Source organism: Diabrotica virgifera, chromosome 10 (genome assembly GCF_917563875.1).
Source record: "Diabrotica virgifera virgifera chromosome 10, PGI_DIABVI_V3a".
In the NCBI taxonomy this organism is placed as follows: domain Eukaryota; kingdom Metazoa; phylum Arthropoda; class Insecta; order Coleoptera; family Chrysomelidae; genus Diabrotica; species Diabrotica virgifera.
Window position 1 is genome coordinate 11594969 of NC_065452.1, and position 13648 is coordinate 11608616.

Sequence of the window (13648 nt, forward strand, 5' to 3'; positions counted from 1 at the left end):
GAACTTTCAAAAATCGAAAAATTGTAACTTTTGAACCCGAATAACTTTTAACTAAAAAATAAAATAGCAATTCTGCTTGCAGCATTTGAAAGTTTAAGTCAAATTATAACAATTTTGATTATTTGTATTGCTAAAAATTAATTTTTTTATTGTTAAACAAAGCTATAAACAGATAGTGCTTGAGTGATTTTTTCAATGCATCTCTCATTTAAAATCGAACGAGTAGGTACAAGTGCAAGCGCCTACAAGTAAGCTTTTTCTACGTAGCATGCATTAAAACGCATGCATTGGGTACGGGTCAAAACGCTCTTCACATTTCATTAAACACTATTTGTTTATAGCTTTGTTTAACAATAAGAAAATTAATTTTTAGCAATGAAAATAATCAAAACCGGTTTAATTTGACTTGAACTTTCAAATGCGGTAAGCAGAATTGATATTTTATTTTTTAATCAAAAGTTATTCGGGTAAAATAAAAGTTTTCGATTTTTGAAAGTTTAACCGCGTTTATCTCGAAAACTATGCATCTTACGAAAAAACTTGTAAGAACATTTTTGCTTACAATAACCCAAAAAATACAAAAAAAGTTTTGCTTTGCGAAAAATTGTTATGTATTATGAAATTCTGCAAGTTCTTTGTTTATAACAATCTTATCGACATCCGGATCAACTGTTACCCAAAAAAATCGTGTTCTACGGGTCAAAATACATAAAAAACTTGGATAAGTCCATTTAAATAAAGGATGCCGTTGTACCCTCCTGGCGACGGCACTATCTGTACAAAAGTGCTAGTAATATTATTTAAGGCTATGATTGATAAAAACGAAATATGCGATATAAGCAATGAAATTTAATTCTAAAATAGGGTATATTTATATTAGCGAACCTTTTGTTTTCATTTATTTTCAATTTCATTTATATCAGCATATTATATAATGAAATTAATATTATATACTTAGCTAGCATTGAAGTTTTACGTTTCTATATGATTATCTATCTGATACTTTAAAAAAAAGCTGCTTTCTGGTAGAAGCTAGTAAAAAATTATATTTATAGAGACAATAGTGACAAATTTAAATATACCAAACGACCCCCTCCCCCCTGTCGTATACCATCGTAATAAGCAAAATCCCCCCACCCCATTTTGAACGACATAGTTTATGGATGTTCCCTTACCAAAGCTTTCCTTCTCATATACTTGGATGTCGAGCAGCAGCAGCATAAGTACCAGGATAGAGCGTAAGGAAAATAATCCTGGATCGGTCTATTATTGGACACAAGGGGTTATAAATTAAGCGAACGATTACCGGTATAAATAATCCCCCACTTGTTGGTCAACAGGTAGAATTTAGAATGTAGAATGTAGAAAATGGGGCGGCCAATAGAGGCTGATACACTGCGACCTTAGTAGATCTATTGTGTTTCCCCTTTCTTTTAAAGCACTTCATCTAGCTTAGTCCTCTTAATGAGACTTAACAGCATTGATAGTGGCCTTTTCATGTAGCCTGGTGCTTCCGGTTTTTCCTCACCAAGTTCTAGAAACCGCACTCGTGCGAGACCTTGGCAATGACACAGAAGGTGTAGAGCGGTTTCCTCTTCTTCTAGACAGAACCGACAGGTGTCCTCTTCTGTCAGGCCTATGAGACTCAAGTGTCTATTGAGTCTACAGTGTCCAGTCAGCAGACCCGGATGGTCAACAGGTACGGATGGAAGAACCGACACGTGGTAGGGCACTTCCACGGAAGCGATGAGGAAACACAGCATTAACATCATTGATATGAGGAAAACCACGGGACACCATATTAAAGATCCGCATGGATATCCTTAGTATTATCAGGGACCCACTAATCCATAATTATCTTAATGATCATGGTGCTCAAAATCCTTGATCCGGCATGGGACGACAATCAGATTTAGACGATAAGGTTTCTAAGGTCATCACCAAGGCAAATGTCTGTCAAACAAATAAGAATAACTCTATAGCTCTCAAAATTTGAACATGGAACGTAAGAAGTTTATACCAATCAGGCGAACTGGATAACGCTGTGTCGGAAATGTGCAGAATGAATATTAACATACTGGGGCTTTGCGATATACAATGACTTGCATAATTAGAAAAATTCCGATAAGAAGTCTGAAAAAGCTGATGGTAAAAAATTTGTTTGTCAGAGATAATTTTTATCGATGCTCTATACGGAATAGGCGAAGGCATCCTTCTAAATGGAGAAAGAGTAATAATAATTGAGTTATCCTCCCACTCAAAAAGGTCCGGAATATTGTTTAAATAATCAAAATGTTAAAAAATGAACGAAAAATTCGATTTTTTTTCGTTTTTTTGATTATAACTTTAAAAGTATTTACTTCTGAGAAAAGTTGCACTAACATAAAAGTATCAAAAAACGATGAAATTACCGAACGTCACATCAATTTATTGTAGAACGTGCATGGCCGACTAAACTATTATTTATGAACTTTCAAGAAACTGTTTATTTATGAACTTAACTTATTTCTACTCAAATTAAAGAATAAAGCGTGCCAGACGTTAAAATTATAACAAGTAAAGTATAATAAATAGTAATTGAAATTTATGGTGTTTCTGCAAACAATAATCTAGTGAGACAGTTTATTTCCTAGGTACCGTAATTTTATGTGGGATCAGAATTATTATCAGTAATAAACTTTTGCTCTTTCAGATATGAGATGAAACCGGCTTCTTAGTGAAAAAGAGTTAGAATAAGCTGTAAATAATGTAACTGACTCAATAGAAGAACCGTTTACAGAATCTGATGAGTCTGACTATATTACTGAGGAGGAAGGTCTATATATAAGAGGAGGAAGGTAACAGCGATACTGAAGGATCAGACATAAGCAGAGATGATGAACGCTATTCAATTCATCGAATGAAGAACGTAGAAATGGGAATGGTAAAGTTGAATCCGTATGTAAACACGTTGTAACTTGGAAAATACATTCGAAAAATTTTATTCCTAGAATAACATTGCTCAAAGAAATCTTCTGGAATTAAACTGGCAATAATCTGAACTAGATGTATTTTAGTCGAGGCATTGAAGGATTGAAGTGTCGTTTTGTTTGTAGTAAGACGGATTTTAATGCGGATTGGTGCGTTGGATTCGTGAGAATGTCAGGAAATTTTGTGAACTAATGTAATGAATAAGAAATCTGAAATTGCATTTGTGCATAAGAAAAATGCATTTCAAAAGTGCATTTTGAAATAGGGAATTATTATAAATTTGCAACTCGGTAAATTTTCTTAATCCGGGGTTTTTTGGGTCGCTGAAAACGAATATGAGGTCGGCGAGAGTGTGCAAACTACCTGGTGCCTGCAGCGTGTGTAATAAACGTCTTCCTCTGGAGTATTATGGCAATTTGTTAAATAATTGGCCCAAACTTGTAACTCGGGGGGTTTTTGGGGTCGCTGAAAATGAATATGAGGTCGGCGAGAGTGTGCAAAGTACCTGGTGTCTGCAGCGGGTGTAATAAACGTCTTCCTCTAGAGTATTATGGTAATTTATCATATAATTAGTTTAAACTCGTTACTCGAGAGTTTTTGAATCTCTCCGTTAACCCTTCTAAAACTAAACTGGTAACCTTTACAAATAAGAGGAAGCTTACTGCACTGAGTGAGCTGAAATTATTTGGAGATGTACTGGAAAGAACCAATGAGGTTAAGTATCTACGGGTAACCCTGGAATCGAAACTCAATTGGAATACTCATATTACCAATATAACCAATCGGGCTAAGCGACTCTTCTGGAAGTGCAGACTAGTTGTAGGTAAAACCTGGGGATTGAAACCAAAGGTGATCTCTTGGTTATACACATCAGTGATATGACCGACAGTCACTTATGGGTCAGTACTCTGGTGGAGAAAGACGGCTTTGCAATCTTGTGTGACCACCCTCACCACCCTACAAAGACAAGCGCTTCTAAATATAACAGGAGCCTTGAATAGTACAGGAACAGCTTCATTAGAGACTATCACAGGTCTCCCTCTGCTGGAATTATATATTTCGGCGGTAACCTTTATGATCATCCTGAGACTAAAAGCAAACAATACTTGAAGGTCGAATTATGTATTGAATAGCCACACAAACATTACTGGTACTATACTTGAGGAATCCACTTTATGATGAACTCAGATATGATGACACCAGAACTAATCTTCACTGAGAAGATTAACACAATTATACCATCTAGAGAACAAAAAGTCCCAAATATTAATGGGGACTTAATATGGTTCATTGATGGATCTAAAACTGCCCATGGTACTGGATCAAGAGTCTTTGGGCAAACATGTAACTACAATAAATCTTACAGCCTAGGTCAACACACAACTGTGTTCCAGGCTGAAGTTTTTGCTTTGGTGGCCTGCATTGATAAAATCATTGATGAAGAGCCTAAAGCTAAGAGAATCGACATTTACACAGATAACCAATCGGCTATTCTGGCTGTAAAGAACCCTCTCACCAAATCAAAACTAGTGATCTACAAAGATCTACTCAATAACCTGGTAAAAGACAATAAAGTGTCTTTAATATGGGTGCCGTGTCATGAAGGGGTGTATGGGAACGAACGAGCAGATATGTTAGCGAAACAAGGCTCGAGAGAAACTTTTGAACTCCCAGAACCTTTATGTGGCATCACTAAAGATGCTATGAAAAACGAGGTTCACAAATGTCTGATAAAGAATCATCAAAATAAATGGAGAACCACTCAAATGCAAATCGAGACTAAAAAAATACTCAAGAATATTGATAAAAAATTCTCAAACAGTTTGATGAACCTCAATAAACGAGAGATCAAAACGGTCACTGAAATGGTGAATGGACATTGCCGTTTAAGAAATCACCTATACAAACTAGGTAAGGTGAATTAACCATGGTGCAGAAAGTGCGTAATGGAAGAAGATACTACCATACACATTTTACACATACTATGCCATTGCAGTGTGCTAGGTGATGTAAGGCAGGACTTCACTGGTCAAATGAAGTTTGAACCAGAAGAGATCCTAAAACTACCAATAAGAAAACTGTTGGCCTTCGTTGAGACCACAGGACTTATTAAAGTTTAAGGAGAAGAACAGGGTTTGGTACAAAGGTCTTATGACCAAGTGCCAGAGACTAACGAATCTCGCCTGAGTTAAGAAAAACAAGAAGAAGAAGAAGAGGAAGATACTGCTCAATCATTTTGGAAGATCACCACTCACCAGACCTAACGCCACCTGCTGATGCGAACATATGGGGAATGCTGAAAAAGGCAGACCCATCCACCGTTTGACACGCCGGAATTGCGGACTAGAATTAAAGATTTTTTTCGTGCCAGAGGGAATGTTTAACATATGTTTTGAATAATGTTTGTAAGGCTATATCATGTATACTAAATATATAAATAATCATAGACATCTCAATATTCATTCCAGTACTTTTTATTTTGCCGCACACTGTATTTAGCTGTACTTTTGTGATAGGGGTGTCTAGTTTTTATCATTACTGCTGTATATAATAAAAGTTGCTATCGATAGAGATAATAAGTACTTCCCTACTTTAAAAACATATTATACTCACTACTGACCCAACATAGCCTGAACAGTGTTCTAAAGCATACGATTTAGAAGACGTCATGAAATGTTTAAAAACGTGATTTCAAAAGGCAAGAGTGAATCTTCTTACCAATCCATCCACGATGGTAAAAGTCGATGGCTGGTCATCTCTCAAACATACCTAACAAACCAATCAAGAGGGATAACAAATTATGCCAACGATACGATTCCATGACTGGTTATATTATATACGACTTCAAAATTTACTCCAGTAAAAAAATCATACCACTAGGTGGGACTCTTGATGAGAGTAGGTACCTATATCTTGGAATAATTTTAAGTTTCCATGCGTTGGTGCATACGTGAAACACAGAAAGAATACTCTCCTTTTTTATCGATAAGAAACTATCTAAAGGTGTATCTGATTCACTGGTAAATGGTAAAGGTGTACTGGCAGAATACTAAAGAAATTCTACGTTTATCAAACTGCCACTCACCATCTATATCATAGATTGAAAGAAAACGAAAAAGATGTCAAAAATGTACTTTTAATTGCCCTAAAGCTATAGTATTTGAAGGGTAAGGGAAAAAATAAGGAATGTCACGTTATCTTTGTTTTGAGAAAATAGGAAATTTAATGTTTGTGACTACATATCTTTAAACCATTGCACTGAAGAAATACTATTTATTATTTATTATGTTTATTTAGTAAACTTAAAGTACATTGTATTTAATACATAAACACATTTCAACCAATTTTTTATAGAACAGAGATAAAAAAATTAAAAAGTAGCTAACTACAAATAAAATCTGAAAAAAACAAGGACTGTCCAAACATCACGTTATATTTTACGTTACAAACATTAGTTGCACCAGCTGATAGAAAGACTGAAAACAAAATTATGACAATAATAATGGCAATAAAAATTATAACAAAAGGAAATACATTATTTTTTTGATAGTTTAATGCAATGGTCGCCTGATTTTTTTGACTTTTTGAGAGCAGCCTTTTTAAAATTATAGAATATCTGTGTCTTACGTTTGTGTAACTCATTTTGAATTATTAATTTGCGAATTTCTGCAGCAACCTTATAATAATTTAATGATTTTAATTTCGCCTGGAATTCATCACATGCTGAACATGTGTCTGATCTTGGGTAACCAAAGGGCAAACGAAATTTGCTGATATGTAACGTAAGAAACTTTAATAGTCGGATGTTTTTCTTTGAACAAGTTGAACATTTTTGTAATGTTCAAACTCTCTGGTAAATACTTTTTCTTAGATTCGTGTAAACTGTAATAGGATATTCTAGTTTTAAAAGACTTTATGTGGTTATATACTGCTTCACGCGATTTTGGATGCAACTTTCTATGCTGGGGACCATGCTTACCACGTTTGTATTGTCCAGAAGTTCCTGTAGCTTTTAAATTTTTTTGTAAGTTTTCAATTTTGCCCTTTGTTACACCATGTATTGACACGAATGCTTTAAAACACACATTAATGTCTTGAGAAACTCCATTAGGCTTAATTCTAGCTTTATAGGCCGTGCCGTTTCTAACACTTCAGGCTTTTGAGCTACGTCTGTACAGAAGGATCCTAAAGATACCATGCACAGACAAAGTCACCAATGAAGAAGTACTACAGCTACGGAGGATGAACACAACCGCAGATTTAGTCAACATCGTGAAGGGCCGTACTTAGGACTTGAGAAATCAAGGCAGATACGAGCTACTCCAATGCAGTTACAAGGTAAAATTGAAGGAAACAGGGCCTAAAACGAAGAAGAATAGTCTGCTTTGCTAACATGAGAGTATGGTGTAGAAAGATCTCAACACACCTATTCCGTATAGCAACTAACAAAGTCATCATAGCCAGAATTATCACCAACGTTCGGATGGACTGGCACCCTTAAGAAGAAGAAGAAAAACTTTCTAACAAACATAAACAAAGGAAACTAAACGATTAAACTCGCAATAAAAACAAATTAATTAGTTAATTTTTGTTTTTGTTCAAGTGGACTCTCCTTGTTTTTATCTTTCACGCGTGGACATTTCCAGTTTTTTTTCCTTCGCAGTACTATTTTAAACAGGCATATTTATCGGACGGTCCAAGTTATTATCTACCACTCTACTGTAAATAGTAAATACATAAAATATCTGTTAGAAAGTATCAATATCTCAATTTCGCATAAAATGTGACATTCCCTGTTTTTTTCCTTCACCCTTCATTTTACAATTAACAGATGGAAGAGGTTGATTTGGCTGATTAAAAGATTGCCACCTATAATAGAGACATCTGTAATGACATCATTTTTAATGACATCTTTAATTCTTGTATGGATAATATTTTCGGAGATTCAGAATTAAAGGAAGAAAGTTCCTCTTTAGTTATTTAGTATGTAGAGCTAGAAAGCTGATAAGTATGGTGAGATCCAAAGCACACAAAAATCTAAGAACTTATAACAAATATTTAAATCACTTTCCAAAACAAATTAATAATAAAAGAAGATGTTCCAGTTGTTCCCAAAAGAAAAGGAAAACGGTACACAATTTTATGTGATATACTAAAATCACAATAAAGATGCACTGGAAATAAACAAATCAAGACACGTTGAATGTTATAAGGAGCACTCCCAAATCATGATTTACAAAGTTTATACATTGTACGTCATGATTTAGGAGTGCTTCTCGTAACATCCAACGTGTCTTGGTTTGTTTATTTCTAGTGCATCTTTATTGTGATTTTAATATAGATGCAATGTACCTTTATGCAAAAAGTGTTTTTTAACATTCCACTCATAATGCAATTGTAATTAAAATGATACCTTATTTTTAAATAAAAATGTCTGTTATATGACCTTATAATCCCAGTCAAAACTAGTGTTGTGGGTAAAAGTTCTCACCTCCTTGGATGGATAAATGGACAAATTATTCTGATTATAAAAGTGAATAGTTCCAGTCCCTAAGATTTAAAAAAAAATCAGTGGTGAAAGAGTTAAAATGGAGTTACTAGCTAAAGTTTTATTTTGATGATTTTATTAATATAAATAGATATAAACTATTAAACCTTATATTTAAATTATATGTAGCACACATACGATATTATAAATGGTATGAATATTATTTTTATTATTATAATATATCTTAGTCGTGTTATAAGAAGGATGCTGGATATGAGACTCAAGTGTATAAAAAGCCAACACACACCAACAGATATCTAAATTACTACTCAAATCGCAACGTCAATCATTAAATCCTAATCCGATACGATACGATAGAGTCAAAATTATTTGTTCTAACGAAAATTCATTCTTAGAAGAAAAACAATATGTTGTTCTGAAGCTATTTTCTTGTGGCATTTTTACAATTTTAACTATTTATAATGGGAAATAATATATTTATATAAACAGGGTGATTGATTAGTGTGAGGAAGCTCAGTATATCTGTAATAGTAAAAATTACAAAAAAAATTATTTACAAAAATTTTAGGCAGCTTTAATCTCCATATTTTAAAATTAGTTACAATCTTACAGGGTGTTCCATAAGATGGAACATAACATAACAATATAACAAATTGCGAGACCAACAGGGGAATATCATCACAGACAGAAATCAAGAAATGAGCATATGGACAAAATACATATAGGAACTCTTTGATGATACTAGATCCGAGCAACCTCCATCCTACATATGTGATGACCACTTACCAATCACATCAGATGAAGTGGAAAGAGCAATATCACAACTAAAAGATGGCAAAGCTCCTGGACCTGACAATTCATATGCTGAACTCATAAAACTATTTAACACCGACGGTACTCAACGCCTAACCAAAATATTTAACGACATATATTTAAGCGGAGTAATACCAAAAACATGGTTGAAGTCGACGTTTGTTGCTTTACCAAAGAAAACAAAGTCCGTATCCTGCAGTGATTTCCGAACCATTAGCTTAATGAGCTATATTTTAAAACTATTTTTAAAAATTATACATCAAAGGATATATAGACTGTGCGAAGAAAAAATCAGCCGAACACAGTTTGGTTTTCGAAATGCAGTGGGTACAAGAGAGGCTCTATTTAGTATACAAGTGCTATTTCAACGATGTAGAGACGTAAATTGCGATATTTATGCATGTTTCATTGATTACCATAAAGCGTTCGATACAGTAAAGCACGACAAGCTGATGGAGATATTAACCAATATTGGAATTAACACCTGTGATTTAAGGATTATCAGCAATCTGTACTGGAATCAAACATCCTCTATCCGGACAGAGGCAGGAGAATCCGACGATATCAAAATCAAACGTGGGGTCCGTCAGGGATGTATACTATCCCCACTGCTGTTTAACATCTACTCTGAGGAAATCTTTCAAGAAGCAGTGGATGATGTTGAGGCCGGAATTCGAATTAACGGAGAATATATCAATAACATAAGATACGCAGATGACACTGTGGTGTTCGCTGACAGTTCTGAAGCCCTGCAGGAGTTAATGAACAGAATCGCGAAGGTCAGTCAGAGATACGGACTTTCACTAAACACTAAGAAAACAAAATGTATGATTATCTCTAAGAACAAACAGCAATTTGGACGAATCAGTGTGAATGGTCAACAAATAGAAAGAGTAAAAACATATACCTACATTGGTACGAACGTCAATGAAAATTGGGACCATTCTATAGAAATCAAATGTAGGATAGAGAAAGCAAGATCTGCATTTCAAAAAATGTCAAAGTTGTTCAAATGTCATGATTTGTCGATACCCATAAAAGTCAGATTACTACGATGTTATATCTTTCCTATACTGTTGTACGGAGTTGAGTCGTGGACTCTCACAGACGCCACCTGCAAGAAAATTGAGGCTTCTGAGATGTGGCTTTATCGTCGAATCCTGAAGATATCATATACCGACCACATTACGAATGAGGGTGTTTTGCTGAGAATGCAAAAAGAAAAAGAGCTGTTAATCAGAATAAAAACAGCCAAAATCGAATACCTCGGTCACATCATGAGGAACAGTGAAAGATATGGACTGCTGCAACTGGTCTTACAAGGAAAAGTAGAGGGAAAGCGAGGACCAGGAAGGCGAAGGATTTCGTGGCTGAAAAATCTACGTACGTGGTTCAACACAACCACTACAAATCTTTTCAGAGCAGCAGTGTGCAAAGTACAGATTGCCATGATGGTCGCCAACATCCGAAACGGATAGGCACTACAAGAAGAAGAAGAAAGTTGATTTCATGTAATCGAATGAACTATCTTGCAATAAAGTCGTCCCAGGAACGCAACTCACAAATATTGGCAATATCATTTTAAAGCCGCCTACTTTAAAATGTGTATTATATGTCTGAATTGACAATATGGACGAATCAAATAAAATAAAATTATTAGAAGAATTTTTTTTCAAGCAACAAAAACAAAACTTGTTTAATTTGTTAATGTTTTATATTTTAATAACGATTTCCGAAGTGGAAGTCGAAACGTCAAATAAATTTAATTTCTGATATTGTGGCTTATTCCCAATTAAAATAGTATATTTTGAATAAGATGCCACAAGAAAATAGCTTCAGAACAATATTAAGATATTATTGTTAGTCTGATAAAGTAAAGTTTATTTCGTATAAATAAATAAATTATCCTTAAATAAGCTCGTATCAGAAGCGAACCTCAACAATATTTTGTTTTAATATTATAATAAAACGTCCAAATTTTTGTATAATAGACAATATATCTAAGAGTAAATTAAGAGATACATTTTGTTTGTTTTGTTTCCAACGTAACAAAACAAACAGCTTGTTCATTTTAAAGTTGTCTTTTCAAAACATCTTACTATTTTAAGTTGAGAGGAAAAATTATAATATTTGCTGTTTATTCCAAATGATATTTTTGAAAACACTGAGATACCAGACAGAAATAAATTTAGAACAACATCAGGAAAATCTTTTTGAAATTTTAGACTCTGTATAGTCCTGAAAAGTTATGATTAAATTTTTTATTGAAAGGATATTCGAAGAACATCATATCGTCCTGGAATGCGTGATTTCAGTCATAATCACCCGAACTCGGAAGGCACTCAAAATCAATAAACCACCTACTCAAACCTGTTGAATTATATTGCATGTTTAAATATACCACAAAAGCGTGATTTTACTTCAAAATTTGCAGTTTTTGCACATACAAATTTATATAACAGCAAATTCGGCACGAATCCTCACATATTTAGCTATTAGGGGAAGTTAGAAAATAATGGAAGAACCTAAGAATGGCCGTCGTGATAAAAATGAGCTGATTTATTTTTGTAGCGATGATAATGATAAAATTTCTATAAGATAACAAATAAAAGAGTAATATAGGAGATACTCACAGTTAGTAATTCATGAAACTTATCAACTTTGCTTACTATAGTCGAATGGCACAGGGGATTTCAACTGACGAAGTATTACCCAGAAAGACCGGATTGTTTATATCATTGCGCATGCCGTTTTTCCCTGGTCGATATCATCTATATAAAAAATTCCTAATTACGCTTTAATATAAGTGGGCGGCATGTACAGAGAATAACATCGTATTGCAGGATTCTTATGTTTTAATTGAAGACCGCTTTCTGCTGATTTAAATAAAAATATAACTTATTCAATGGGTATAAACCAGCAAAACAAGGTCCATAATATAAAAAATAGAACAGGTAGCAATACACTTAGATCCCAATAGTAATATTTTTTTATTCTGAAGATGCTATCAGGTGATCATTATTATTTGCACCTTTTACTGCTGCTCTGGAAAGCTTCTTAGACGATCAGTCCAACCATTCCTTGAGATTGGGTAGCCAAGACATCCATCTTGCTTCAACGCTACGTTTTGCTATTATCTTTCCATATATAATAACTTGTAGCAGCTAGTGTCATGATGCGCTCATTACTTGGCAAAGATACTGGACTTTTCAGATGGACTAAAAGTATTCCAGTGGCGGTTGGTTTGCATCAAGGCTCTTTACTGAGTTTTCTTCTTCTTTTCCTCTTCTACAGCACTACGGCTCAAATTGAGCCTTGGCCTCCTTTATTTTTTGCCTCCCCCCTTGTCTTTGTGTGGCTGCTCTTCTCCATATATCTCTCTCTTGTCGTTTCCCCATTACTGAGGACCGTAATTCCTTCCAATATTTCTAACAATGTTTCTCCATTGGTCTTTATCTTCAGCTGCTCTAAGAGCTTCGCAGAATGAGTTTCCAGCTGAATTATTTCTTTGGCCGGACCATCTAGTTGGTGATCGTCCTCTTGATCTTCTCCCCGGAACGATTCCAGAAACAATTAATCTCTCCAAACTGTCATCACCTCTGCGAACCACTTGACCAAAGAATTGCAGTATTCGTTGAAGACATATTGTGGACAGCCTTGTTTTAATCTTAAGTTGGTTTAGGATGAAAACGTTTGTCCTATGAGATATCCAAGGTATGCTAAGCATTCTTCTCCAGCACCACATCTCAAAGGCATCAATTTTTTGGCGCTGGAAGAGTCCAAGTCTCTGCTCCGTATAGAAATATTGAGAATACAAGGGCATTCACCAGTCTCATCTTGATATTTTGAGAAAAAGATCTGTCTTTCCAAACTTTAGTTAGGCGACTCATCGCATTTTTTGCTATACCAATACGTCTCCGAACTTCTGCTTCACAGTTACCCTCGTTAGTTATAGTAGACCCGAGATAGATAAGGGTATCTGGTATTCTTGTAACATTACTATCTGGTATTCTTGTAACATGTTAGTCAGTTGAATAGTGTCGAATCTGTCGACCACCATTATTTTTGTCTTAGCTTTATTGATTTTTAGACCCACTTTATTGCTTTCGTACTCAACTCTTCGCAGGAGATCAAACATTTCTTGCTCATTTGCTGCTATAAGTGTAGTGCCATCAGCAAATCTTAAATTTTAGATTTTTCTACCAGCTACTGTTACTCTACCGGCCCATCCTTCTAAAACCATTCTCATGGCATGTTCACCATAAATGATAAATAAGTCAGGTGACAACACGCATCCTTATCTAAAACCTCTCTCGGTCTTGAATTGGTTTGAACTTATGATCTAGTCGTACTGTC

The 13648-nt window shown here is 34.7% G+C and overlaps 1 protein-coding gene across 1 annotated transcript in view; it reads right to left on the bottom strand.

Moving 5' to 3' along the window:
• The window catches only part of LOC114332052 (uncharacterized), a 149292-nt gene extending 137272 nt beyond the window's left edge, over window positions 1-12020 (bottom strand). Inside the window, exon 1 of the mRNA XM_050641406.1 lies at window positions 11926-12020. The gene's annotated coding sequence lies outside the window, so the exon portion shown is untranslated. The remainder of the gene's footprint in view (window positions 1-11925) is intronic.
• Between the last annotated feature and the right edge of the window lie 1628 nt (window positions 12021-13648).